The sequence below is a fragment of the Aquarana catesbeiana genome, linkage group LG03, assembly GCF_042186555.1.
Source record: "Aquarana catesbeiana isolate 2022-GZ linkage group LG03, ASM4218655v1, whole genome shotgun sequence".
Lineage (NCBI taxonomy): Eukaryota > Metazoa > Chordata > Amphibia > Anura > Ranidae > Aquarana > Aquarana catesbeiana.
Genome location: NC_133326.1, coordinates 76,362,696 through 76,388,240, shown reverse-complemented (window position 1 = coordinate 76,388,240; position 25,545 = coordinate 76,362,696). Strand labels below are relative to the sequence as shown.

Here is a 25,545-nt window from a genome sequence, read left to right as displayed (position 1 = left end):
AAATCGGGTGGCTTTTCTATTGATAGTTACTTGGGTCTTCCCCCGACCCACAGAATGTTTATCAAGACCTGGAGAGTGGATGAGGTTAAAGTCCCCTCCAATCACCAGGTATTGATGGGGGGTTTCAAAAAGGCGATCAAAGACCTTAGACAAAAAGGGAATTTGGTTTGTGTTTGGGGCATAGACATTGCATAAAGTGAGATTAGCACCCCTCCAAAGGCCTCGGAGGATGAGGTAGTGTCCCAATGGGTCCGAATATAGAGACTGTAACTGGAAGGGGGAACCTTGCTTAAAAAGGATTGCTACCCCTGCTCGTTTATGTGGACCAGAGGCCTGGTATATGTGCGGATAGTGTCTTCGCGCAAATGTCATGGTGCCCGTTTTAGCAAGGTGTGTCTCCTGAATGAGAATAATGTCAGCCTTAGACCGTTTAAACTCTTGTAATGCTAAGCTTCTCTTAGCATTAGAGTTAAGGCCTTTTACGTTTAGTGAAAATATGTCAATCATGGTGGATACATTGGGGGGGAAACAGTAGCTTTCCTAGTGGATTTAGTAGAGCCTCGATGTATAGGAGGTCCACGGAGAGTGCGGTTTGGAGGTCTGCGACCCCCCGAGCAAGAACCGGGCCCCGGAGACGGATGGCGCCCAAAAGGTTGAGAGGGAAAGAGACGATAGGAATGGAAAAAACTGTAGAAAAGATGCAGGAAAAAACAGTAGAAAAGATGCAGAAAAAAAGGTACAACAAAAAAAAGACACAAAAATTAGTACAAAATTAAGGTTAATTAACCATTCACAGTGTAACCCACCTACACGAGGTGGTAAGCTGGGAAACTCTGGAGGGCCCCCTCTGACATAGGAGGTAGAGGTGCCACCGTCAGAGAAAATGGGGAAGGGAGCCATTCGGAGATCCCCGGGGGGGAGGAGAGGATGGACTCAAGAAGGGGGTGACCCTCTTCCGGGCCTGCCTGCATCAAAATTCAAAAAAGAAAAACTAATTAACAGAAGAAACACGGAACCTGCATTTACCAACTGATAACTGACATATCTGTAAGCATAACTATGACCCGAAAAAAAAAAAAAAAACTGATGAGACTATTGATACGGGGAATTTTGAGCAGTAATAAAACGTGGTCTGTGGAGTCAATAGCAGTGAAGTAAAGGTACAGAGGTTTTCCCTCTTTGTAATGTTCCCCTAAGGTTTGCTCTTAAACAGGAGGGAAGAAAAGGGGGAGGAATATCCTTTCCAACCACCCATGCCCCCCCCCCCCCCCGGGACAGGAAGGTAAGAGGGAGGGGAGGGAGGGGGAGGAAGGGAGTAGAAATAGGTAGATAATAAAGGGGGGGGGGGGAGAAGAAGGGAAAAGGGAAGAAAGGGGGGAAAGGTAGGGAAAGAGAGGGTGTGTGAGAGAAAGGAGAGATGAGGGGGGGGTGGTAAATCCCGGCTAGCTGTACGAATTCTATCCGATACTTATAGTCACAATCAAACATGTATTGCTAAAATAAAAGAAAACCTTCTTGCTATCATAAAAGAAAACCTTCTTGCTAAATAGGCCCATACTGTGGATGAATAGGATGAGCAGGATATATCTACGGGCCCTCAGGTAGAAAAACAGAAAATGGACGGAATAAGTCTGATATCAAACATCGAGGTGGAAAAGGGACTTAAAGAAGCAGAAGTTCATCTCTGACGAGGTGGCGGGGAAGGGCCCGCAGAACGCGGTCTTGTACGTTTCCAGCCAGTGACTTGGATCCAAGGATCTGGACGAGAAGGGGGTGCCGGCAGCGGTTCCCACCCAGGGGTAGGTGGGACCGGGATATCCAATTCTCTACAGAAAGTTTGAAGATCTTCTGGGTATTGGAGGGTTGTGGACCTCCCATCTTTTTTTGCCGTGAGGCTAAAGGGGAAACCCCAATGATAGCGAAAGTCATGTTCTCTTAACAGGGTGAGAAGTGGTTGCAAGGATCGTCTTTGTTGGAGGGTGATCCATGATAAGTCCGGAAAAAGTTGAATGGAGGCTCCATCAAAATCAATGGCGTGCATGTTTCGTGCCTTTCTCATAATATCCTCTTTAAGGGTGTAGTTGTGCACCCTACAAATCACATCTCGAGGTCGGGATCCTGGCCCACGGGGGCGCAAAGCTCGATGTGCTCGATCTAGCTGATGTCCCGGGCGACCTAGTATGCTGTTGAAGATGGCTTGCAAGGTCACATGCAGGTTTTCATCCTGGGTCGCCTCCGGAAGGCCTCGGACTCGAATATTGTTACGCCTACCTCTATTATCGAGGTCTTCGAGATGGCGTTGGAAGTCTCTAAAGTTAGAGGCTTGTGAGGTTAGGCGATCGTGTATTTGCGAGAGTTCAATTTTAGTGTCGCATGTTTCCTCCTCCAAAGATGCGACTTTAGTGGACAGTTGGTGAAGGTCAGTGCGAAGCATGCTAATCTCGGTTCTACAAGTATCCCGCACTTCTTGGATGAGCATACAGAAGTCTTGTTTTGTGGGCATACAACGAACGTAATCTCGCCAAGATGTACATGCTTCAGGGTCAGGGTCAAAATCCGGTGTGGTGTGAGTATGGAAGCCCTGCACTACGGCCGAGTAAGAAGTTGGCATGGGGGATCCCCTCTGAGGTGGTAGTGAAGGGGGAGTAGTGCTGGGTTTTTTGGTTATCAATGGACCTTGTGGGCTCCCCATGTGAGAATAAGCCCCCTGGAATCCTGATGGCTGTGAGGCCTGGGGAGGTGCTGGAGCCTGGGCTGCATCTCTCTGGAGAGGGGAGAGAGAGGGGGCTCTGTCCCTGTGTGGCTGGGAGCGTTGTGGCAGGGAGCGGGGGTCCCAGTCCGGAGCATAGGAGTCCCAGAAGGGGGATGGCTGGTCGGGGAATACAGAGGACGCGGGTCCTATGAGGCATGGGGGAAAAGTTTGTGACAGGCTGCCCAGCATTTGTCCTCCGGAGGGGGCCAGGTGGCCGATCGAGAGGTCGGCAGGGGGGATCGGAGAGTGTGTAGCTGGCAAGTCACCTTCGGATCCATACCTGTTGTTCCTGCTGTCCATGGAGGCTTGTAGAGAAGGAGAGGGAACGGCTGCTGTGCATGGCGCCGGCGCCATCTTTGCCTCGTGCTGTCCGGCCGGAGCTCCCTGCCCGAAATACTCGGTGATGAGCGGCGGGGGGACCGAGGAAGAGCGGGTGGTGTGTCCCCTGGGGTCCCCTTCTTTGTTTTTGCGCGGTTTGCCCATGATTAATGGCAAGAAAGAGCAGGTTCCAGCTGTGTGCAGGCAGGCCGGAGCGGACGCTTCAGAGAGACACGTCTGCCCGGGAAGCCATCCAAGCCACGCCCCCCTGGATTTTTTTTAATGTACAATGTTTATGGGCAGTGAAGAGTGAAATCAAAAATTTACGCCCTTAGAAAGCCTGAAGGCGGTGCTTGGTTTTCGGGGTACCGTACGCGGCTAGGCTCCAAAAAATTCTCACACATGTGGTATCCCCGTACTCAGGAGAAGCAACAGAATGTATTTTGGGGTGTAATTTCACATATTCCCATGGCATGTTTGCGCAATATATCATTTAGTAACAACTTTGTGCAAAAAAAAAAAAAAAAAAAAATTTGTCTTTTTCCCGCAACTTGTGTCACAATATAAAATATTCCATAGACTTGACATGCCTCTCAGCAAATAGCTTGGGGTGTGTGCTTTCCAAAATGGGGTCATTTGGGGGGGTTTTGAACTGTCCTGGCATTTTATGCACAACATTTAGAAGCTTATGTCACACATCACCCACTCTTCTAACCACTTGAAGACAAAGCCCTTTCTGACACTTTTTGTTTACATGAAATTTTTTTTTTTTTTTTTGCAAGAAAATTACTTTTAACCCCCAAACATTATATTTTTTTTTAAAGCAAATGCCCTACAGATTAAAATGGTGGGTGTTTCATTTTTTTTTTTTTTCACACAGTATTTGGGCAGCGATTTTTCAAACACATTTTTTGGGGAAAAAACACACTTTTATAAATTTTAATACACTAAAACACACTATATTGCCCAAATGTTTGATGAAATAAAAAAGATGATCTCAGGCATCATTCTGGTATAACCACTCAAAGTCGTGAATGGCGTACCTGAAGACAAAAAAATGGTTAACAATAAAAACACAGTAAACAGTAAAGTATAAAAAATTGCATACCTGAAAAGCAAACATGATAAAACATAATAACAATAAAACATTGCAGAATAGAATACAGTAAAAAAGAGCAGAAAAATAGAGAGAGAGAATAGAGAGAGACAGAACAATAAAACGACAACTATTTTTTTTATTTTATATATTTTTTTGTGTTTTTTTTTTTTTACACTTTTTTTTGTAACTGTAACTTTTATAACTGTAACCGGTTCCAGGTTCGGGTCTCTCAAAATGCGATGGCATCTTGGGAGACCCTGTGAAAGTGTGCCTAGTCTGTGCAATGCTGTACCCTACGCTAATACTCTAAAACTAGTGAATGGTAGCGTTCAAAACATTCACCAATGCAAAGACCAGGATTGTCAGGACAGGAGGGACAATAATAGCGGGTGTCACGCCTATATCTGCGCTTGCTGCAGACACGACATCTTTTTTGGGGGGTTCGTTGGGTAGGGGTACTCGGGAGGACATAAAGAAAATGCAGCCGACTGCATTTGGTTGGGGATGTAAATGGGGGAAGTACAGGTGCTGCAGAAGCGGTGTGTTCCCAATTAGAATTGGCGAATGCAGCAGGAAGGGCACTATGGGCACAACGGGCCTGTGTTTGTCTTCTTCTTGGTGGCAGCGGGACACTACTTGTGCTTGCCACCTCACCAGCTTGAACTGCACTTATGGGACTTATGGGACTCGCCACGTCACCAAGTGTTACTGCAGTGCTGGTTTGACTACGACTGGGGTGTACTAGGCCGCTGGTGCTTGCCAGTTCACCAAAACGCTACCAAAAAAACTGTTAGCGATCGCAGGGATCAGGCCTGACTCTGCGAACGCTGCAGTTATGCTTTTAGTGTTTTAGTGATCGATCAATACTGCACTTGGGTGGGCTGGGCCGGGCGGAGGGGCAAAACGCAGGTGCTAGCAGGTATCTGGGCTGATCCCGCTAACACTGTTTTTGGGAACCCTAAACTGCTGGGGACGCTAGTATAGATCTGATCGGATTAGATATTGATCTGTTCAGATACTATACCACTAAGGGAGATGTATGCTGCGTGCGTGGGTGTTAGCGGTACTGGCGCTAATCTGACGCTGCCTGGGGCGACGCATATCACCGCCGGGCGATCAGGGGGCTAAACCTTTATTCGGTAATAAACGGCGGGTGCCCTGACACTATAAAAAATAAACTAACTAACCAGCGTCACCCGGTGATCACTGGTGAAAGGGTTAACTAGGGGGCAATCAAGGGGTTAAAACCTTTATTAGATAGTATATGGGGGTCCCTGATGCTATAAAACGCTGATGACTAACCTATATATTTACCTCCCTAACTAGCGTCACCAGTGACACTAATACAGCGATCAGAAAAATGATCGCTTAGTGACAATGGCGATGGGGGGTGATCAAGGGGTTAAAACCTTTATTAGGGGGGGTTAGGGGGGTACCCTAGACCTAAAGGGGGCTAACACTAACTGCCCTACCACACTAACTGTCACAAACTGACACCAATGCAGTAATCAGAAAAAAAAAAGCTGCTTGGTGTCAGTGTGACGGGGGGCGATCAGGGGGTGATCAGGGGGTGATCGGGGGATTAAAGTATGCCTGGCGTGTTCTACTGTGTGTGTTGTGTTGTGCAACTCACTCAGATGTCTTCTCTCCTCGGCGCCGGAACAGAAAATACCGAGCTGAGGAGCGATGACATCATTTCCTCTGCTGCTGTTTACTATACAGCAGCAGAGGAAGAATCTCATTGGCTGGGAGCGATCGCGAGGGGGGGGGGCACGAATGGATGGTCTCCCCCTCATCTCTGATCGCTCCCAGACAGAAGCCGACCGCCTCGGGCACCGGGGGGGGGTCCGATCGGACCCCCCACCCGCGGGAGGCAGATCACATACCAGGTACGTGATTTTGCCTGCCCGTGCCATTTTGCCGCAGTATATCTGCGTTAGGCGGTCGGCAACTGGCTAAGAGAGAAATCACAATGATTTGAGGTCACTTAATTTTATTGTTTAGTTTATAGTTTTTAAACTGTTTTATTCATTTTTGGGCTCTCCTACACTGCAAGGAAGAAATGCTCCTTTGTTTAGGAAGAACATAAAAAACAACTATACTTACCTTATTCCTTGCTCCTACAGGCTTCCTCCCAGCTGCATGACCGGTCCCGCACAACCATCAATCCTGCATTGTGGGGATGATGAGAGTATTCCCATAACCCACAGCATCAGAGAAAGAAGAAGAACACTGGCTGCTAGGGAAGTGAGGTATAAAGCAAAGTTGCTTTTTCTGTTCCCCCTAGAGGTAATAAGTATTAATTCCTTGTAGTGCTAGGGGAGCCCCACTGTAAGTTTTTTTTCTCTGGAATTAAGCTTTAAGATTCAGAAATAATTCTGTGCATTAGCAAAGTTTTGTATGTAAAGCCCAGTCCATACTTTACTTACCTTACATCATGCACGTTTTTTTTAATGAATACAGTAGAAGTGTATTCTTACCCAGCTGCGGTCTCTATTGTAGCACCCTTCTAGTTGTTAGCGTTGGTAAAATTAGTTTGGCTCCTCTGTAGGCAGAGAAGCATGGGTCCGTTTTTTTGGGGCTGTGGCTCTATTACCTCCCCCTGGCTTCTACAACTCTCTGGACAGTTCTGGAACTTAGAGGGTGGAACAGATGCTGCATCCTGGAAATGGAAATTTATGGAGTTCCCACCAATCCCTGGGGAGGTGAGGCCCAGAAGGTGGGGCACAACCCATAAATACTCAGGAGCCTGGCAGTCTGGGAGCAGAGTCTAGGGTTCAGTCCTCTGGAGGGGACCCTTGTGCTGGAAAGCTCTCCCCCTGGGGCAGGAGGAAGAGCAGGAGAGGGAGAGAAATGGGAAGCCTCACGCCAGTCCAGTCTCAGATAGGTTTAGCTGTAGACATCCAAGGAACCAGAATCAGCGTGTACAGCAGCCTTCTGGATTCAAGGAACTACTTAAAGGGACTGAGTGAGTACCTTCCATTCAACATACCCCAAGGCAACAGAGAGGACAGTAAGGCGCAATACTTTACATGTCTGGGACCAGGGGACAGCTAAGAGCTAGTGCAAATCAGCCAAGTGCAACCTAATACCTCTAGCTTGGGTCAAGAGCAGCCAGGTGCATGCAACACAGCTAGGAGCTGCACCTGCAACTTCAGTTTTGAACTTTTTGTTGCTACTTTAGCTGCACCATCTCTCCCGGGGTTGGGCAGTACAGATAGAGTTAGTTCATAGCAGCCAGAGACATTAGCAGGTCCTTAACTGTCTTTTCGAAGCTTTTCATTTCTAGGCATCCCATCCATCCCTATTTCCTATCCAAGTTCATCCCTTTAAATAAACAAAAAAAAAAGAATCCCTTGGACTGTATTGTTGAGCCTCCAGGAAAGAGAGAGTATTCTTGTCTGGCTGTGTGGGGAAATAACCCAAAAATTCAGTGGCCCTTTCAGGGCTACACTATAGTAATGTTCCTCAGCACGATGCCACTTGTACTAAAAAAAAGCAATTTATCTCCTTAACCCCTTGGTGCTGGCTGTACACAAATATGCGGCCTTTCTGCGCCTGGTACTTAACGCAGAGGGGCCGCATATTTGTGTGAATTTTTCCCTCTTCTCCTGTGCCGAGAGCACACACGCTGCGTGATCCCAGCACAGTTACCGACGCCTAACCTAAAGCTCTGAGATCGGGAGTTTTCGGACCACATGACCGCTGTGACAGCCAATCACGACAATCGCGTGATCTTAAAAGAGAAGTATGGATTTGGGGGTTTTTCCCTATTCATACTTACCTAGGTGGATGCAGCATCGGTCTAGTGCTGCATCTGTCCCCCGGCGTCTCTACACTGAGAACCGAGCGATCGAACATAGCCGATGGCTCAGTTCTCACAGCTCCCCAAGCAGAGAGCTGCTGCCTGTCAATCAGCAGCTCTCCACTCTACTCCTCCTCGCTCACTGGAGTGCTGAGCTGTGGAGGGACAGGGAGCGGCTGTCTTAGGCTCTCAGCAGCTCGCTGAGAGGCTGAGACGGATATCAGTCCAGGCACCTGGTGAATGCAGACTTCCATTGTTAGAATGACGCAATGCCTGGACTGATTTGCACTCCTGTGATCCATAGGAGAAGCCCAGCCAAATGAGCTTTGGCTGGACTTTTCCTTTAAGCCGCACCCCACCTCCTGGCATCATAGACCTCTGAAGGGGCTGGGAAGCGTCGGCGCTAAGAGGTTAAAAAATGTAGGTAGACAAATTTGGCATACGGTTAGAATCAAGTTGATTGATGCATATTGACACTGCTAAATGAACCCTGATCGAGAAGGATACTTTTTTTTTTTACAGTTCATACAGTATATATATTACATTTCCCTTTTATGAAAAGCTTAAGGGAACAGTACTTACAATGACAGCTTGGAATAAAGCACAGTTAAACTCTTTGTCAAAGTGCATCATTCTTTTCTGTCTCTATAGAGTTAATATTTGTTCCTTTAAGTCCTCTGAACCTTTTCTGTTCCTGTGAGCTTATTTATTACATTATTTTAGTACCCCGTCTCCCTGCACCTAACACACCAATATCCCCAAGGTAAACATAAACCTTTTCCCTTGTGATCACAAAAAGCTTTTGCAATGGTATTATTGACGTCAATGCTGCTGCAGAGTTCAGTATTCGGAAGGCATGTGACAATTAGAATGACAGGTGTACACAGTGCAGTCCTTAAGGGCCAGTTATTAGAATGTACTTTCACATTGTTATAATCGACTAATGAGCTTCTGCACCCACTTGCAATTTGTTTTTAAACTATTTTATGAACCAAATTCTAACAGAAGATATTCTATAGGGAACGTACAATGTTTTCACTCTGGTTAATATACACATAAAAGAGATCAGCTTGATGTAAAAAAAATCCTATTCATGTGCGTTTAAAAAAAAAAAAACTTGTTTCTATATAACATTTGTATTTATATATGCACAGTGGGTGGGCCATTAAATACTCTGCTTTCTGCTTTGCAGTGTTAAACAATTGTACTTTCTCATAGCGCAAATCTATAACGCAGCTAACTTATCAACAACAAGGCACTCTGTGTGACTGATAAATTATATGAACAGTTGCTGCTATGATTTATATATTGTATTTCATGATTTCAGGGCTTCATTATTTAGAGCACATGTACACAGGCACAAAAAACACCACTTACAGATTCTTTTTTTTTTATTATTAATCTGTATACAGCTCTATTAATGCTGTGTCCATGCACATAGCAAGGTTTAGTTCTGTAATATAAAACCGTATTCACTGCCGTAAATGCCCAAATCCCGGAACCCCAGAGAGTTCAGCGATAGACCTGATATTTGGCACTCCATAAAGTGACAGGAATTCTAAAGGATCTCCAGCTAGTGATTTTCTTCATTAATTAATATGCATTCTGCTCTTGGTGTCTGAAAGAGGATAGCAATCCTTATGCACCTCTGTACTATGTTGAGTTTGCACATTATGACAGTACTGGTCTGTAATAGCAGTGGCATGCCCATTATGGTTATAGTTAGGTGCTTCTAAAGCACATGTGTCAAACACAAGGCCTGCGGGCTGAATTCAGCAGCCCCCCCAGGCCATTTCTTGTGGCCCTCGCACCCAGAGCTTTTTTTCAGCTGAAATGTGGTGGAACTCCGTTCCGCCATCTCCAGCTCTTGCCCGCTGCTCCCCACTCTCCACTGTCACTTTTAAACACAGAAGCATTTTGTGTTTTCAATGACAGCTTTCCTCTCAGCGGCTCTCACAGATCCATGCCAGCCCTGCACTCACAGTTGGGACCAGGGAGATGCTGATGCAGGTGTAGTGTGGGAAGGGGCATTACGTGGTAAGCTGCACTGTGATCCCCATCTGTGCTCAGATGCCAACCAATAATCTCTCTGCAAGTGAGAAAGGTGGAGCAACCTACACTGCCAGGAGGTACTAGAGCTGGGCTGGTTAGGTGAGATTCAGGTGTAGCATGGCCCCCTGAATCTATTTGAACACTGTACTTAGACATCTTTAGCCTTCCTCACTACAAGAAATCTATTGGTTCCTACCACACCTAATTGGATTACAGTTGACAAGCTCCTACGTACCGGTGAAGACCATCAGATCTAGTGGTGATACAAGGGCCGAAAAGAGAAGACTCCCGATTGGCCGCCGAGAAGGAGGGAGGAAACGGAAGTCAGAGCCGTCGCTTGTGGAGAGCAGGAGAACGTTAGAGCTGCCGCCACCGCCGAGAGCATGAGAAAAGCACTGCATAGATGGGGTAAGTGCACCAGACCCGCTGAACGACCGACGGACGGACCAACGGGAGGGGGGTGGCACTGTATGCTGCCCCCCCAAGGAAAATTACCACCGACCACCAATGGCGTAGTGTACCCCTGAACTCTGCGCATAGGGCACCCCTGAAACAGTACTCTGTACATAGCACAACCCTGAACTCTTCACATAAAGCACTCCTGGTATTTATTGCCCCTTTAAGATCTTACCACTGTAATTTAGCCACACCCAACAATTGATACGGTTCAGCGCACAGGGAGGCGTGCTTGAGTTCTTGCACCTATTCTCTGAAAAGAAAATCCCTGGATAAATTTAAATAGTGTTACAGATAAAACTGGCCTGTTGACGGCAACCATAATGCTGATGCGGCCTGCGATTAAATTGAGTTTGACACCTCTGTTCTTAAGTCTTGTTCATTGCAGATTGCAAGGAAAAAAGGAAACTGAATCAACATGCTGAATACCCGTGACATTTGTGTATTAAATATTATTCATTTCTCCATTTTCTTCCTTTCAGATGTTTTTTGTTAAAAGAATGGCCTGGCTGTGTTAACTCCCTGCTGTTCTTGAGAGTATCATTTGTGGGGTCATACAGTTAAGAGGATTATCGGGTCATAACTTCAGCACATGAAGAGGAGCATTAAGTACTAAATCCTTAAGAGTACACATTAACTTTCAGCTGTTACTGAAGAAGTGAACAAAATTGACTCATAAACCACCCTGAGAGAGGGATCACTCCAGAAATATTTTATATGATAGAATAAATTACTAAAACAGCTATTTTAATTAACACTTCTAAATTTTACACTGGGTCAAGATAATGTTACATTTTATTGAGATGATGCCAGTGAATGCTTCAAATGCCACTTTGCAAATGCTGCACCATGGAATTGACTCCGACTGTCTGCTTATAAAAGCTTGAATTAAAAAGTCAACAATGATTTGAACAATGAATTTTAAAATGTACCTTTTGACATGTTATGTTTCTATAGTCTGAGAGCAGCACAGAGGGAAATCATTTCACTTTCTGGATACCTAGTGTACACAAGTCAGGAGTTTAAAAACTAGCAATTAACCAATTACTACAGTACAACCAATCAAGAGCTCCTTCCACATCCCATGATCCCACACTGTTTTATAACCAACACAGTTGCTTTGAGGGATTTTATTTGGGCGGGGGAAATGTGTTGCTTTTAGAATAAAGGTACACATTACAGAACATTTTGAAAGAATAATTTTACTATATTCTTACATTCTACTGTAATACATAATGACATGATATGACAAGGGAGAAAAACTAATGTCAAGGACTCTAAGTATCGCTAAACTACAGTATCAAACGTAGATGTCTTCAAAGCAAGAATTTCAGTATGACCAAATTGCTACTTGTTAAATGTCATCTAAAGGTACAAAGGCAACTTCTGCACTGAAATGGTTGCTTTGTTTGCCTTAGCAACTTTTCTACTACCTGCTAAATGAAGAAAAAGATTTTGAGCTTTATGTAAACACTTAAGCCAGCCATACATGGATCGAAATCCAGCTAAAGGGAGTAAGACCCAGCCTGAGGGCTGAGGCACCCCTGGGTGGCCAGCTACCGCACTGAAGAAATCCTTTTTGGGGTCCCACCTCTGGTTAGGGCACAGAGATCTCTGTCCCGACCATCCTGAAGCAGGGCAGAAAGCTCTACATTGGATCCAGACCGCAGGCACCAAGAACAGAGACTGGCTGGTACTTTAGGATACTTTAGGATACTTTACACTTTAGGATACTTTACAGTACCCAGGGCACAGTGAGTACTAGCCTTAAAGAACCTAGAAACTTTCATTTCCACCTTTGGGAGAGACTATTACAGTTTTCTCAGGATTATACTGCTGTTGAGGAGTTCCTGCGTTGAATTTCATTTAACCTTCACATTCAAGAGGGAGGTTACACCCTGAAGGAGCAGATCAGCTGTCCTATGTTGCATTTTTGCTAGTTTTTTGGGGTATCCCAAAGCTCACCCCTCCACCCATGGTGGAAGGAAAGGAAATCAATTCATCTATGGCTTGCCTTAATTGTATGCAGGGTACTTTTAATTGCTCTAGGTACAGTACATATGTCAAGAGAAGGACACTACTGTTCCTCTAGAGTAGATTAATATGGCAAAAAAAAAAATGGCAGAGCAATTTCGTTATTTATGTTTTATTCTTAATAAATGTTATTTATGTTAGCAGGCAAAGGAACTTTACGCTATAAGTCCAGTATAGTCCTCAAAATTATGGAGTCTAAAAGGAATCTAAAAGAGGGATCTTTATGTCCTCTAAGAAAGGAGTTCAGTAGAACATTTCTGTGTTATTTACAAAGCTTCCTAAGATTCTTTTAAAAAGCTTTATATTTATAAAAGCTCTGAAAAACATTTCAATCAGGGAGTGTGTATACAGTGCAGACAGGAAGTCTTATACCGCGTACACACGGTCGGGCTTTCCGATGGAAAATTTCCATCTGAATTTCCGACACACAATGTTTGAGAGCTGGATCTAAAATTTTCCGACAACAAAATCTGTTCGTGTAAATTCCGATTGTGTGTAGACAATTCTTACGCACAAAGTGCCACGCATGCTCAGAATCAAGCAGAAGACCAGTACTAGCTATTGAACTTATTTCTCGGCTCGTCATACGTGTTGTATGTCACCGCGTCCTTGACGTTCGGAATTTACATCCAACTTTGTGTTACCGTGTATATGCAAGACAAGTTTGTGCTAACATCCGTCCGAAAAAATCTGATGGATTTTGTTGTCGGAATGTGTGATCGTGTGTACAGGGCATGAGAGTTACACCCTGACAGCTTCCCAGGATAGCTGCTTGTGCAGCCAATTCTGAAAGAATTGGTAAAGAGCAGGAATACGGCCTTGAAATGGAGACAAATCTCTAGCTCTGTATCAGGATGCAAGCCAGACTCAATTTTTTATGGTATTGTGACATACCTGGTGGATGAGCCTGATGCTTTGAGAAAGGCCTCTCTTACAACTTCGTTTCGGGCCCCCTAGTATAGTGAACAGGTGGCAATAATGCCTGTCGGTGATGCCGATAGTGTAGAGGAGCTAGATGTCAAGCTCAAGCTGAAGTAACCAACAGTAGACCAAAGCAGGGTAACTGGTTGGTGGCAGCAAATGAGAAGCAGGCTGGAACAGGCATGCATTGGCTGGAAGCAGGCAGGTGGTGATCAGGCACTGGCTGGTAGCATATAAGTGAGCAGCAAGTACTGGCTGGTAGCAGATAGGTGCATGGAGCAGCATGTTAGGCAATGCGTAGAAAAACAGTGGAGTCAGACGGGCCGGGTCATGAACTGGTAACTTGGAGGTGCAAGAGCATGGATAGGAGCGCAGTCAACAGGCTGGAATTAAAAATGGGTAGGCAGTACAGAGGCAACAGGTGCAGGCAGAAGAGGTCAGAGGGTAGCCAGGTTCAGTGCAGGCGGGCGTCAAGGGATGGTTAGGACAAGCCGGGTCAATAACTGGTATCAGATGCAGCTCACAGGTCACAGATCACACAGAAAATGTAGACAAGACAGCACTGAAACTGCTGAGCACTGGTTCGGTTTAAATAGCCCGCCTGGTGCTAGCATTAGTGACAGATGTGCATGTACAGGCATGTGACTGCGTAGTGAGCATGAGCACATTCGCCTTTTCCATGTGGATGTGACGTATATGACTGTGTATCAGCCTACATCTGCGCACAGAGATTCCTCTTGAAGAGACATGTTGCCTGCTGGCATGGCTTGCCTGACAGGTATACTTTAGGGGTTGCTGGTCTTCAAGAAAGTATATAAGTATATATAAGTGTTTATTACTTCCTTAGAGAAGTTTTTATCCAAGAAAGTCATCCTGTCAAGCACCAGGCATTCAATTTTAGTCTTAAGACATCTGGATGAAACTGAACTTCCTGAAACACTAAATCTTGTCTTGACACTAAAAATTAACTGAAGACCAAGAGCTTTAGCAGATTTTTGAACTACTGTATGCACACCAGGCCCAGAATGTCTTAAAGCTATTACAAAGGTTTTATTGGTCTATATTTTCATGAGCCATGGCAATCATTGGCTATGGATGAACAAATTTACATCAAACCCTAACTTCAGGATATGTTCATTGGATCACAATGGTACATGGAATGCTGTCTGTACTGAAAGCAAAACTTCTGAACATTCTGAGTGCTGTGCTGGCCACCAAGTCCATAGATTCCCCCATTTTACCGTAAAAGATTTAGGGTTACATTCCCTTCTCTCTTGGAAGGCAAAATCAGCAATCAAAACAATCTACACGAGTGCTTTTCCTGGGCTTTGATATACTGTATACTGCAAAGATTACATTAAAGTAGGTCATTAAGTAGGCACATGTGCTGATTAGGGCTTGGATCCGGTGCCCCCTTTCCTGCTTATTTAATGAACAACTGTTATATTGCTGGCATTATTGACCTTGACTAGTATTGGCTGGAGATTTGCTTGGAAAAAGCCTTTAAGACTGACTGTCCTCGGTTTTCTTTCTGTGTCCATGCCTTGATGGGTATTAGAACCCTAGCCAATGCTGCAGAAGTATGTTGTTAACAGCAGTGGCTGTGTTGGGTTTAAGGATTTCCCCTGGAAGAGTCATCCTGACTGCATCAACCATCTGAAAGCTGATAGGCGAAGCATGAGTAGTAGGGAACCAGGCTGTGGAGCCGCAAGGCTTCACTTCCTGATTCCCTTACTGAAGATGCCGTCGCCTCCACCCAGAGCCGAGGGACAGATCGGCTTCGAGTGGGGACATCGCGGGTGCCCTGGACAGGTAAGTGTCCTTATTTTAAAAGTCAGCAGCTGCAGTATTTGTAAAAAAAAAAATTTTCAGGCGGAACAATGAGTGTCATCTGATAGTGGTTGATCACATGATATATGAAATTGTGGCTTTAGAAAGTTTCATCAGAATTCATAAGCTGAAATGGTTAAGACATCTATAAATAGGAAAAGTGCAGTTGCAATGGGAGGTATAAAAGGCAGAGAGACCACCAGCACATAATCGTGCTGTGGGAATAAAAAGAAAAAAAAAACACATAACAATGGATCTGACTAGAAAAGCAGTAAGAGAGAACTGGAAATATTGACATATTGTCCTTAGGATTCCTTATTCGTCCAAACCACACCCTGCAAAGTTTAGGTCAGACACAGGATAGGAAAACCACTATTCTGCCAGCTGGGTAACTGAAAAGAAAAATAAAAAATACAGTGTGGGCACATAGGAGGACTTTTTATTAATTGCACTGTTGTTTAACTGATTCGTTGCTGGTTTCTAAATACCTATTTTGTACTTAAAACCGGCAATTTTGAGTACACAGCTGGTAAAGGGGCATAAAGGAATCATTTGCACAACTCTATCGATTAACCTGAAATAAAGAATAAATCCCTTACCTTTTAGATTTGTAATAAAAGTGAGATGGATACTTTTTCTTTTGAGAAAAATCAACTGTGCTTTATGCTGAAAAGCTGAATTAAACAGGTTTACACAGAACTGGAATAAGGGCTACAAATCTGTTTGGTATGGAAAAGAATTATAATTGCAAAGATAAACTTATTGCAGATATATATATATATATATATATATATATATATATATATATATATATATATATATATAAAAAATGGAGACCCAAAGGTCTTAAAAGAAATAAAACAAAAAAAAAATCTATATTTATGTTTATTAGTACTACATAATGCAGCAACCCCCATATGCGTAGAACACCCAACATTAGCAGTGATTTATTCTTCCGACGCAAACACCTTTGCACACTGGTACCGACTAGTATTCCAATGTTTCTCTTCTCCCTCAATTTCTCTCCATCGCTCAGTTAATGTGACCCCAAAGCTAATGGAGAGGGGCAGAAGAGGGGCAAACAAGGGCGCTGTGCACTGGGCAGGTGCCCAACATACTCCTTAATAGGCATTGATTTGATTGGTTGTTAGGACATTGGCGGCTGGAATGTTGTAATAGGGCACAATGAAAACCTGCGCCATTTAAGTGTAACATTAAAAACAAACTTTTTAAATTAAAAGAAGAAAGAAGGATTTTTGGGACTTTAAATGAGGTGCAAGGGGCTGTTCGGGTCCCCTCCTCCATCCCGGTTCAACATTTGAAATTTAAAAAGAAGGGCAAGAGGCGGGACTTTGCATGAAGCACACGGAAGTAGATAAATAAAACTAGGTAAAAGACAGCTTTTAATTGGTTCAAATTGTCATATAATTTCATATTTAATTGTTATGCATTTTGCTATACATCAATATTTTTATATTTTATTAGAACCAAATATTGCACAGTAATTAACATTCCAACAAGGAAATTACATATATATATATATATATACAAATACATGGAGTATAGTTGATGCATATTTACACACATTGCAGTTGATATATGTACAGATTAGTGACCTACTGAAGTATCACTTGTGGGAGATGAAAAGAGATGAAAAAGGTTAAAAGGAACGTCCATATAAAGTTGATGAATATATACACATATCGGTAGTTATTATCTCTACGCGTTTTGGGGCCTTATAGCCACCCATCAGGAGCAAAACCGTAGTGATCATCTATAAACGGGAAAACAATCATATTTAAATGATCTAAGGGAATTGGAGGAACAAGTGGGCAAATATAGGATATGAGAGACCCGCCCATATATACATTTAGCCCACAAACTTACGTATACATCTGCGCAATGGTGGTGCATGAGAATCACAGACCAGCCAAAAATGCCACATCCGAGAGCTGAGGGGGCATAACAGGGAAACAACAGCCAACACAAACAGCGCCCCAAGTGGGTCAAACTGTATGAAGTGACACAGGTGTAAGCTGAATGGGGTGACCCCATATAGGGGACCTCTGTGAAAAAATATGACAAAAACAATATAAAAGTGGTGTAAAAAGTTGTGAGGGGAAAGTGTTGAACAGGGTGAAGAAAAAAAAAAGCGACAGAAGGAGAAGAAAAGATGATGAAAAAACGGGTGGTATGTAGTAGTGAGAAGGAGTAAATACCTTCTGCAAAATGGATGTAAGCAAAAATGCCATGGTGCATAGTGTTCCATGAAAGAGGGTGGTGTGACAGGTTGTATGTCTGAGACCCAGCGAGGGGAGAGGCTCATATAGGGGGCACCCAGGCCCAAACATCACGCCAACACACACGGGGGGGGGGGGGAAAAGCACCACCTGGCCGAGCAACCCAAGCCACCCAGCAAGAAGCGCCAAACAAAACAGCCCCCATGTGATAACAGGTGTTGATCGCACAGCCGGCAATGCAGTGCCACGAGGACGCTGTATGTCTGGCGTGAGAGGTGTGATGCCAACGCGCAGGGCAGAGCCCCCACCCACCCCACGTCAGAACAGGGCGGAGGGGAGGCCCCCAGTGCACACCGAAGTCCACAGGGGGAGAGGAAGGCGCCACCAACCAGGCAGCCAAGCCGCCCAAGCCACCTAGCAAGAAGCGCCAAACAGCCCCCAGTGTGCTAGCAGTAGTTAATCACTCAGCCGGCAATGCAGCACCACGAGGACGCCGCATGCCCGGCATGGGAAGCATGACGTCGATGTGCAGTGGCGGAGCCCCCGTCCGCCCCATGTCAGAACACTCCTGAACGGGACAGGAAGAGCAAGGTCCAATGAGAAAACATGGCTGAGACCACCAGTGCGCACATGTTGAATGGATAACCAAATAAGCTATGAATATGGGAAAACCAACAGCAAACCAACATTTCTATATAGGAACTATTGGAAAGTAAATAATTGAGGGCTAAGGGTAGGATCAGCTGGAGAACAGCCATATATAGTATGGATTAATGAAAACTATTATTGTTAGTGCGACCGTGTGCTTCGAGCCCTAATTTTTTACAAAAAAGAAGAAAGAAGGATTTTTGGGACTTTAAATGAGGTGCAAGGGGCCATTTGGGTCCCCTCCTCTATCCCGGTTCAATATTTGAAATTTAAAAATATTGCAAAGTCCCGCCTCTTGTCCTCCTTTTTCAATTTCAAACTTTTTAAATTCCACAAGTAAGAAACTCACTTAACTTTTAAGGAAGTCATCTTAAAGTGTTACTAAACCCAGGACCCTGCATTCACTATACCTGGTCTCCAACAGTACACAGAACATGGCACTGCAGAAGTTTTATTAAATATAAACTGCTAAACACCTTTTCTCATCAGCAGTATATATAGCAGTCTTGTGCCTTCTACCAGTGTGGTTAAAGCTTGTATGAGTAGTTTTCATTCTCCCCTGATTGTTCTATGAGGGCTCCTGACCCTCTGTCTGGACAGTGCTAATTTGCTGTGCTGATCACATGCACCCTCCCCAAAAAAAAAAAAAAACTCTAGCACTACACACCAATCTGAGCATGCGCAGCTTGCTCCAAAGACTCTGTTCTATCAAGAGATGGATTGGGGACTGTGGAAGAAGGGGAGGATCAGAGAAGACAGGATCAAACAGCCTTTTTACACGATGCAGAGCATTAACCTCTTAGGTTCCACAATGAGTATAACACACATGCTGTACTGCATATACAGACTGATTTTACTGTTGTGGGTTTAGTAACACTTAATTTGGTGTCCCTTCTGGAAAAAATAAAGAGCTTTCCGATTGCTAGTCTGTGCTTAACTTTAAAGTGACCATGTGCGGGGATGCAGGGGCATTCCTATACACAGGCTGCCGTAAAGGTAAGTATATAGTCGAATAGTGTCAGTATATGTGAGCAATTTTGACCTTTAGAGTGGAAGTGAAGGCAACCAGTTAAATTCACAGCTGAAATATGTAAACAGGAAGCATTTTACCTGCATTAAGATTTTGCCCTGAGATGGCTTTACAGTGGCCCTATGCTTTGAAACATATAGCTATCTGTATGGATGTCACACCACTTCCTCAAACTCAACTTGTCCAAAACTGAGCTTATAATATTTCCTTCCCCACGTGCCTCTTCCCCTGACTTGTCTGTCAAGAACAATGACACAACCATCCACCCGTCCCCACATGTCAGGGTGCTAGGTGTTATCCCGGATTCTGAACTCTCCTTTCGGCCCCACATCCAATCACTTTACAAAGCTTGCCGCCTCAACCTCCGCAACATCTCTAAACTGCGTCGGCTTTCTAACCAGTGAAACCACAAAGCTCCTGATTCACTCCCTGGTTATCTCTCGCCTTGACTACTGCAACTCCCTCCTCATTGGCTTACCTTTAAATAGACTATCCCCCCTTCAGTCCATCATGAATGCTGCTGCCAGACTCATCCACCTTACAAACCGCTCAGTGTCTTCTACCCCTCTCTGTCAATCCCTCCATTGGCTGCCACTCGCCCAACGAATTAAATTCAAAATACTAACAATAAGTTATAAAGCCATCCACAACTCTGCCCCCAGCTACATCACTAACCTAGTCTCAAAATACCAACCTAATCGCCATCTCCGTTCCTCCCAGAACCTCCTGCTCTCTAGCTCCCTCATCACCTCCTCCCATATCCACCTCCAGGACTTCTCCCGAGCCTCGCCTATCCTCTGGAATTCCCTACCCCAATCTGTCAGACTGTATCCAAATTTATCCACCTTTAGGCGATCCCTGAAAACTTTCCTCTTCAGAGAAGCCTATCCTGCCTCCATCTAACAATTGCACTATTTTCTCCATTAGCTCATCCCCCACAACTATTACCCTTTTGTATAACTTGATCCTCCCTCCTAGATTGTAAGCTCTAACGAGCAGGGCCCTCTGATTCCTCCTGTATTGAATTGTATTGTACTTGTATTGTCTGCCCTAATGTTGTAAAGTGCTGTGTAAACTGTCAGAGCTATATAAATCTCCACTCCAAAGACATGCTGGTAGGTTAATTGGCTTCTGTCCAAAATTGGCCCTAGTATATGAATGTGAGTTGGGGACCTTGGATTATGGGCTCCTTGAGGGTCGGGACCGATGTGAGTGTGCGATGTATGTGTGGAGAGCTGCGTAATTTGACGGCACTATATGTGTACCTTAAATAAAAAGGGATAATTGTAGACACGCACCCACACTCACTCAGGTTGAACTGGATGGACTGGTGTCTTTATTCAAACTTACTAACTATGTAACTATATGTTACTATGTAACTAAATCCTGTATAATAATAATAATAATAATAATAACATAGCTAGAATAAAAAGAAAAGTGCCTGTTTGAAACACAATTTCTTTTTTTTTTATGTTTACAAACTTTTTTATTAGGTATAAAAAGCGGTACAGTGAGAATTGTCAAATATCAAGAGAAATACATAGAAAAATAGTCAATTTCTATAGGATTTACACTATCTTATCTTTTCAGTTTTAGTGTAATGCAGTGGCGGTTGCCCCCCTAATCCATGCTCCCGGCCCCTAATCTCCATGCATTGGACACATGATTTCAATGTTTTTTTTTTTGTTTGTATTTTTAGAAGCACATGATTAGAGCCTCTAATTGGCTTAAAAAAAAAGGGTGGGCTCAAGGGGCAGAGCACTGTGTCTTGAGCCCACCCAGTTATATGACATTAGCAAATTGATATTCGCTAATGTCTTCCTGCTTCTCCTCCCAGCCAATCAGAAAGCGGGTCCTGAGACCTGAATGGCCAGGGAGTCTTAGGACTCCCAGCCTATCGGTTCTCAGGACCCACTTCCTGTTCAGCCGGGAGGAAAAGCAATGGCCCCGATGTTCCGTCAAAATCGGCAACCTGTCGCCAGCTGGAGCGAGGAGCAGCGGGCGGAGGGGCAGCAACAGTCGCTTCCAGGATCCAGCACCACCCCATCATTGGAAGGTAAGGCATGGGTAGCCTTCTTATTGTCCGACTCACCGATTCACCGGGGGGGGTTGTTTGCCACCACTGGTGTAATGTAACAAAAACGTAAACCACTAAAAGGTCCAGATATGGCTTTATTGCAGTAAAAGTTTGGGGGGGGGGGTACAAAAACAACCCCTTTTACCAGGGCTTGAGACTAAAAACAATGTGAATAGGCTAGAACTGAATTGGACTACCAAACCAGCCACTGACAAAATGTGTGCTTGTATTCACACAGGAAGAAATACCATTAAAGGTCCCATTCCATTCTAGTCCATTCACAATGTTTTAATGCAATGACGAAGGGCCGTTGGATTTCAGCATTGAATTTTCAGCATTATGTTGAATACTTTATTAAAAGAAAACAATAGTTTTGATTGAATATGAGTGAATATGTCTCCCGCATGTACAGATATAAACTTTTCAGAAAGCCAAGTCTTGAAAACATTAAGGGCCTCCTTACCCCTGTCCACTTGGTGCATTGGGTTATCAGGCATATTGATGTGTATTGTGTTAAGGCAGCTTATGCATTTGAATGAGCTGCCAAACCATCAGAACAAACAAAAATACATGCCCGTACTTGTGTTTGGATGCAGCACATCACAAGTAATGGTAGTGCATTACCATACATTACAGTGTGCTGCAATGCAGGTGTGTTGGGTTACAAAGTGAAAGACACCCCAATGCACCAACACGTATAAGGTGCTTTACCCACAATACCTCAGCGCATAAGTTGTCATCCTAATGCACAAGAAAAATATGTTTTATAACTTGTAAACTTTTTTTTTTTATACAAACTATATTTACATGCACTGCTGACCCCCGGTGAATAATATCTATTACATGGTGTTACATGAAAGGTTTGTAGTGTTTTGATACTTGGTCACTATAACATCATTCCCTTGGTATGTGGAACATGTTGCTAATAATCCTTTCACTTGTCACACATTTAAGGAAGAATGTTTAGCTGAGTTTGCACCAACAGGCAAAATATTTCTTTGTAAACTGTTTTATATAATTTAAAAACATTTTTTTATCTTATTTTAGAAAAAAAAATAATTTGCGTCTCCACACTACACTGTATGCAGAGCTGGGCTTATTACTAGCAAACCCCAGCACTACTTTTGCAGACTGAAGAACTACAGTAGGTCCCGCTGTCTCTACAAGGAGATGGTATGCCCCTACTCTGTCATTCAGCTGTGTGTATAATCTGAGGTTATAGGTCTAAAGTCACAGCACTGCCATAAACAAGCTATCTGATTACCCCAGAATACCACACTTATACTGCCTGCAGGTTGCAAGGGGCAATAATTAAATATTTGTAAAGTTTAATATTCACCTCTCCAAGCAATATTAATTTATTTTTATTTCAGTCCTTAACATAATTGATAAACAATATATAGAATAATGCCCTAACTCCCTTTAGCTATGGTCATCTGTATTATATATCATGTCATCATCGTGTAGACCAGGGGCGTTGAATTAAAATTCAGAGAGGTCTGGTCAGAAACATTTTCTTACAGCAGAGGTCCAAATCGCATGTTTGTGAAGATCCTTTGCATCAAAGCGCTCCTCTCCTCTTATATCTGAAGCCTAATATTCTTATATCAGTGTCCTCTGTCCCCCCTGCGTATCACAGTCCCTCACTTCACATCACAGCTTCCCCTTCACAATAGTATTCTCAGCCCCCCTTAACATCATCCCCCATCCCCTTCCCCTACACAGGAGCCTTCTGAACTCCCCTTCACACCCCCCCCCCGCCCCTTCATTCACAGCAGTGTTCCTAACCCCCCTTTACATCAAAGCCCCCCACCACAGTTTCCTCCTTTGCTCTCCTTCACCCCCCACATCAATGTCCTCCTCTGCCCCCTTCACCACCACCCACATTAGTATCCTCCTCTGCCCCTCTTCACATCACTCCCATATCAGTTTCATCCTCTGCCTGCCCTTCACATCACCCCCCACATCAGTGTCCTCCTCTTCTCCTCTTCTCCCCTTCACATCACCCACATCAGTGTCCTCCTCTGTCCCCTTCACCCACCCTACATCAGTGTCCTCCTCTGTCCCCTTCACCCCCCCTACATCAGTGTCCTCCTCTGTCCCCTTCACACACCCTACATCAGTGTCCTCCTCTGTCCCCTTCACCCCCCCTACATCAGTGTCCTCCTCTGTCCCCTTCACCCCCCCTACATCAGTGTCCTCCTCTGTCCCCTTCACCCACCCTACATCAGTGTCCTGCTCTGTCCCCTTCACCCCCCCCCCACATCAGTGTCCTGCTCTGTCCCCTTCACCCCCCCCCACATCAGTGTCCTCCTCTTCTCCCCTTTACATCAGCCGCGTCAGTGTCCTCCTCTGTCTCCTTCACCCCCCCCTACATCAGTGTCCTCCTCTGTCCCCTTCACCCCCCCTACATCAGTGTCCTCCTCTGTCCCCTTCACCCCCCCCTACATCAGTGTCCTTCTCTGTCCCCTTCACCCCCCCTACATCAGTGTCCTCCTCTGTCCCCTTCACCCCCCTACATCAGTGTCCTCCTCTGTCCCCTTCACCCACCCTACATCAGTGTCCTGCTCTGTCCCCTTCACCCCCCCCCACATCAGTGTCCTGCTCTGTCCCCTTCACCCCCCCCCCCCCACATCAGTGTCCTCCTCTTCTCCCCTTTACATCACCCGCGTCAGTGTCCTCCTCTGTCTCCTTCACCCCCCCCCTACATCAGTGTCCTCCTCTGTCCCCTTCACCCCCCCCTACATCAGTGTCCTCCTCTGTCCCCTTCACCCCCCCTACATCAGTGTCCTTCTCTGTCCCCTTCACCCCCCTACATCAGTGTCCTCCTCTGTCCCCTTCACCCCCCCCACATCAGTGTCCTTCACCCCCCCTTCCCTACATCAGTGTCCTCCTCTGTCCCCTCCCCCCCACATCAGTGTCCTTCACCCCCCCCTCCCTACATCAGTGTCCTCCTCTGTCCCCTTCACCCCCCCACATCAGTGTCCTCCTCTGTCCCCTTCACCCCCCCACATCAGTGTCCTCCTCTGTCCCCTTACCCCCCCCCATCAGTGTCCTTCACCCCCCCTTCCCTACATCAGTGTCCTCCTCTGTCCCCTCCCCCCCCCCCACATCAGTGTCCTTCACCCCCCCTTCCCTACATCAGTGACCTCCTCTGTCCCCTTCACCCACCCTACATCAGTGTCCTCCTCTGTCCCCTTCACCCCCCCCACATCAGTGTCCTGCTCTGTCCCCTTCACCCCCCCACATCAGTGTCCTCCTCTTCTCCCCTTTACATCACCCGCGTCAGTGTCCTCCTCTGTCCCCTTCACCCCCCCACATCAGTGTCCTGCTCTGTCCCCTTCCCCCCCTCCACATCAGTGTCCTCCTCTGCACCCATTCACCCCCCCCCACATCAGTGCCCTCCTCTTCACAGCACCCGCATCAGTGTCCTCTCCCCTCTTCACCACCCCTCACACCCCACGTGTCGTCCTCTTCTTCCCTTCACATCACCCGCGTCAGTGTCCTCCTCTCCCCCCTTCACCCCCCAACATCAGTGTCTTCTTCTGCCCCTCTTCACCCCCCCCCCACACCAGTGTCCCCCTCTGCCCCCTTTACTCCTCACTAGTGTCCTCTGCCCCCCTTTACGCCCCCCACACCAGTGTCCTCCTCTGCCCCCTTCACCCCCCCCACATTAGTATCCTCCTCTGCCCACCCTTCACATCACCCCCACATCAGTGTCCTCCTCTGTCCCCTTCACCCCCCCTACATCAGTGTCCTCCTCTGTCCCCTTCACCCACCCTACATCAGTGTCCTGCTCTGTCCCCTTCACCCCCCCCCCACACATCAGTGTCCTGCTCTGTCCCCTTCACCCCCCCCCCCACATCAGTGTCCTCCTCTTCTCCCCTTTACATCACCCGCGTCAGTGTCCTCCTCTGTCTCCTTCACCCCCCCCCTACATCAGTGTCCTCCTCTGTCCCCTTCACCCCCCCCTACATCAGTGTCCTCCTCTGTCCCCTTCACCCCCCCCACATCAGTGTCCTCCTCTGTCCCCTTCACCCCCCCCTACATCAGTGTCCTTCTCTGTCCCCTTCACCCCCCTACATCAGTGTCCTCCTCTGTCCCCTTCACCCCCCCCACATCAGTGTCCTTCACCCCCCCTTCCCTACATCAGTGTCCTCCTCTGTCCCCCCCCCCCCACATCAGTGTCCTTCACCCCCCCCCCCACATCAGTGTCCTCCTCTGTCCCCTTCACCCCCCCTACATCAGTGTCCTCCTCTGTCCCCTTCACCCCCCCACATCAG

The 25,545-nt window shown here is 45.7% G+C and overlaps 1 long non-coding RNA gene across 1 annotated transcript in view; it reads left to right on the top strand.

Moving 5' to 3' along the window:
* Window positions 1-11,536, top strand: part of LOC141134445 (uncharacterized) — a 42,979-nt gene extending 31,443 nt beyond the window's left edge. The window contains exons 3-4 of the long non-coding RNA XR_012243153.1: window positions 6,296-6,421; window positions 10,965-11,536. This is a non-coding gene — a long non-coding RNA (uncharacterized lncRNA). The remainder of the gene's footprint in view (window positions 1-6,295; window positions 6,422-10,964) is intronic.
* The last annotated feature ends 14,009 nt before the right edge of the window (window positions 11,537-25,545 follow it).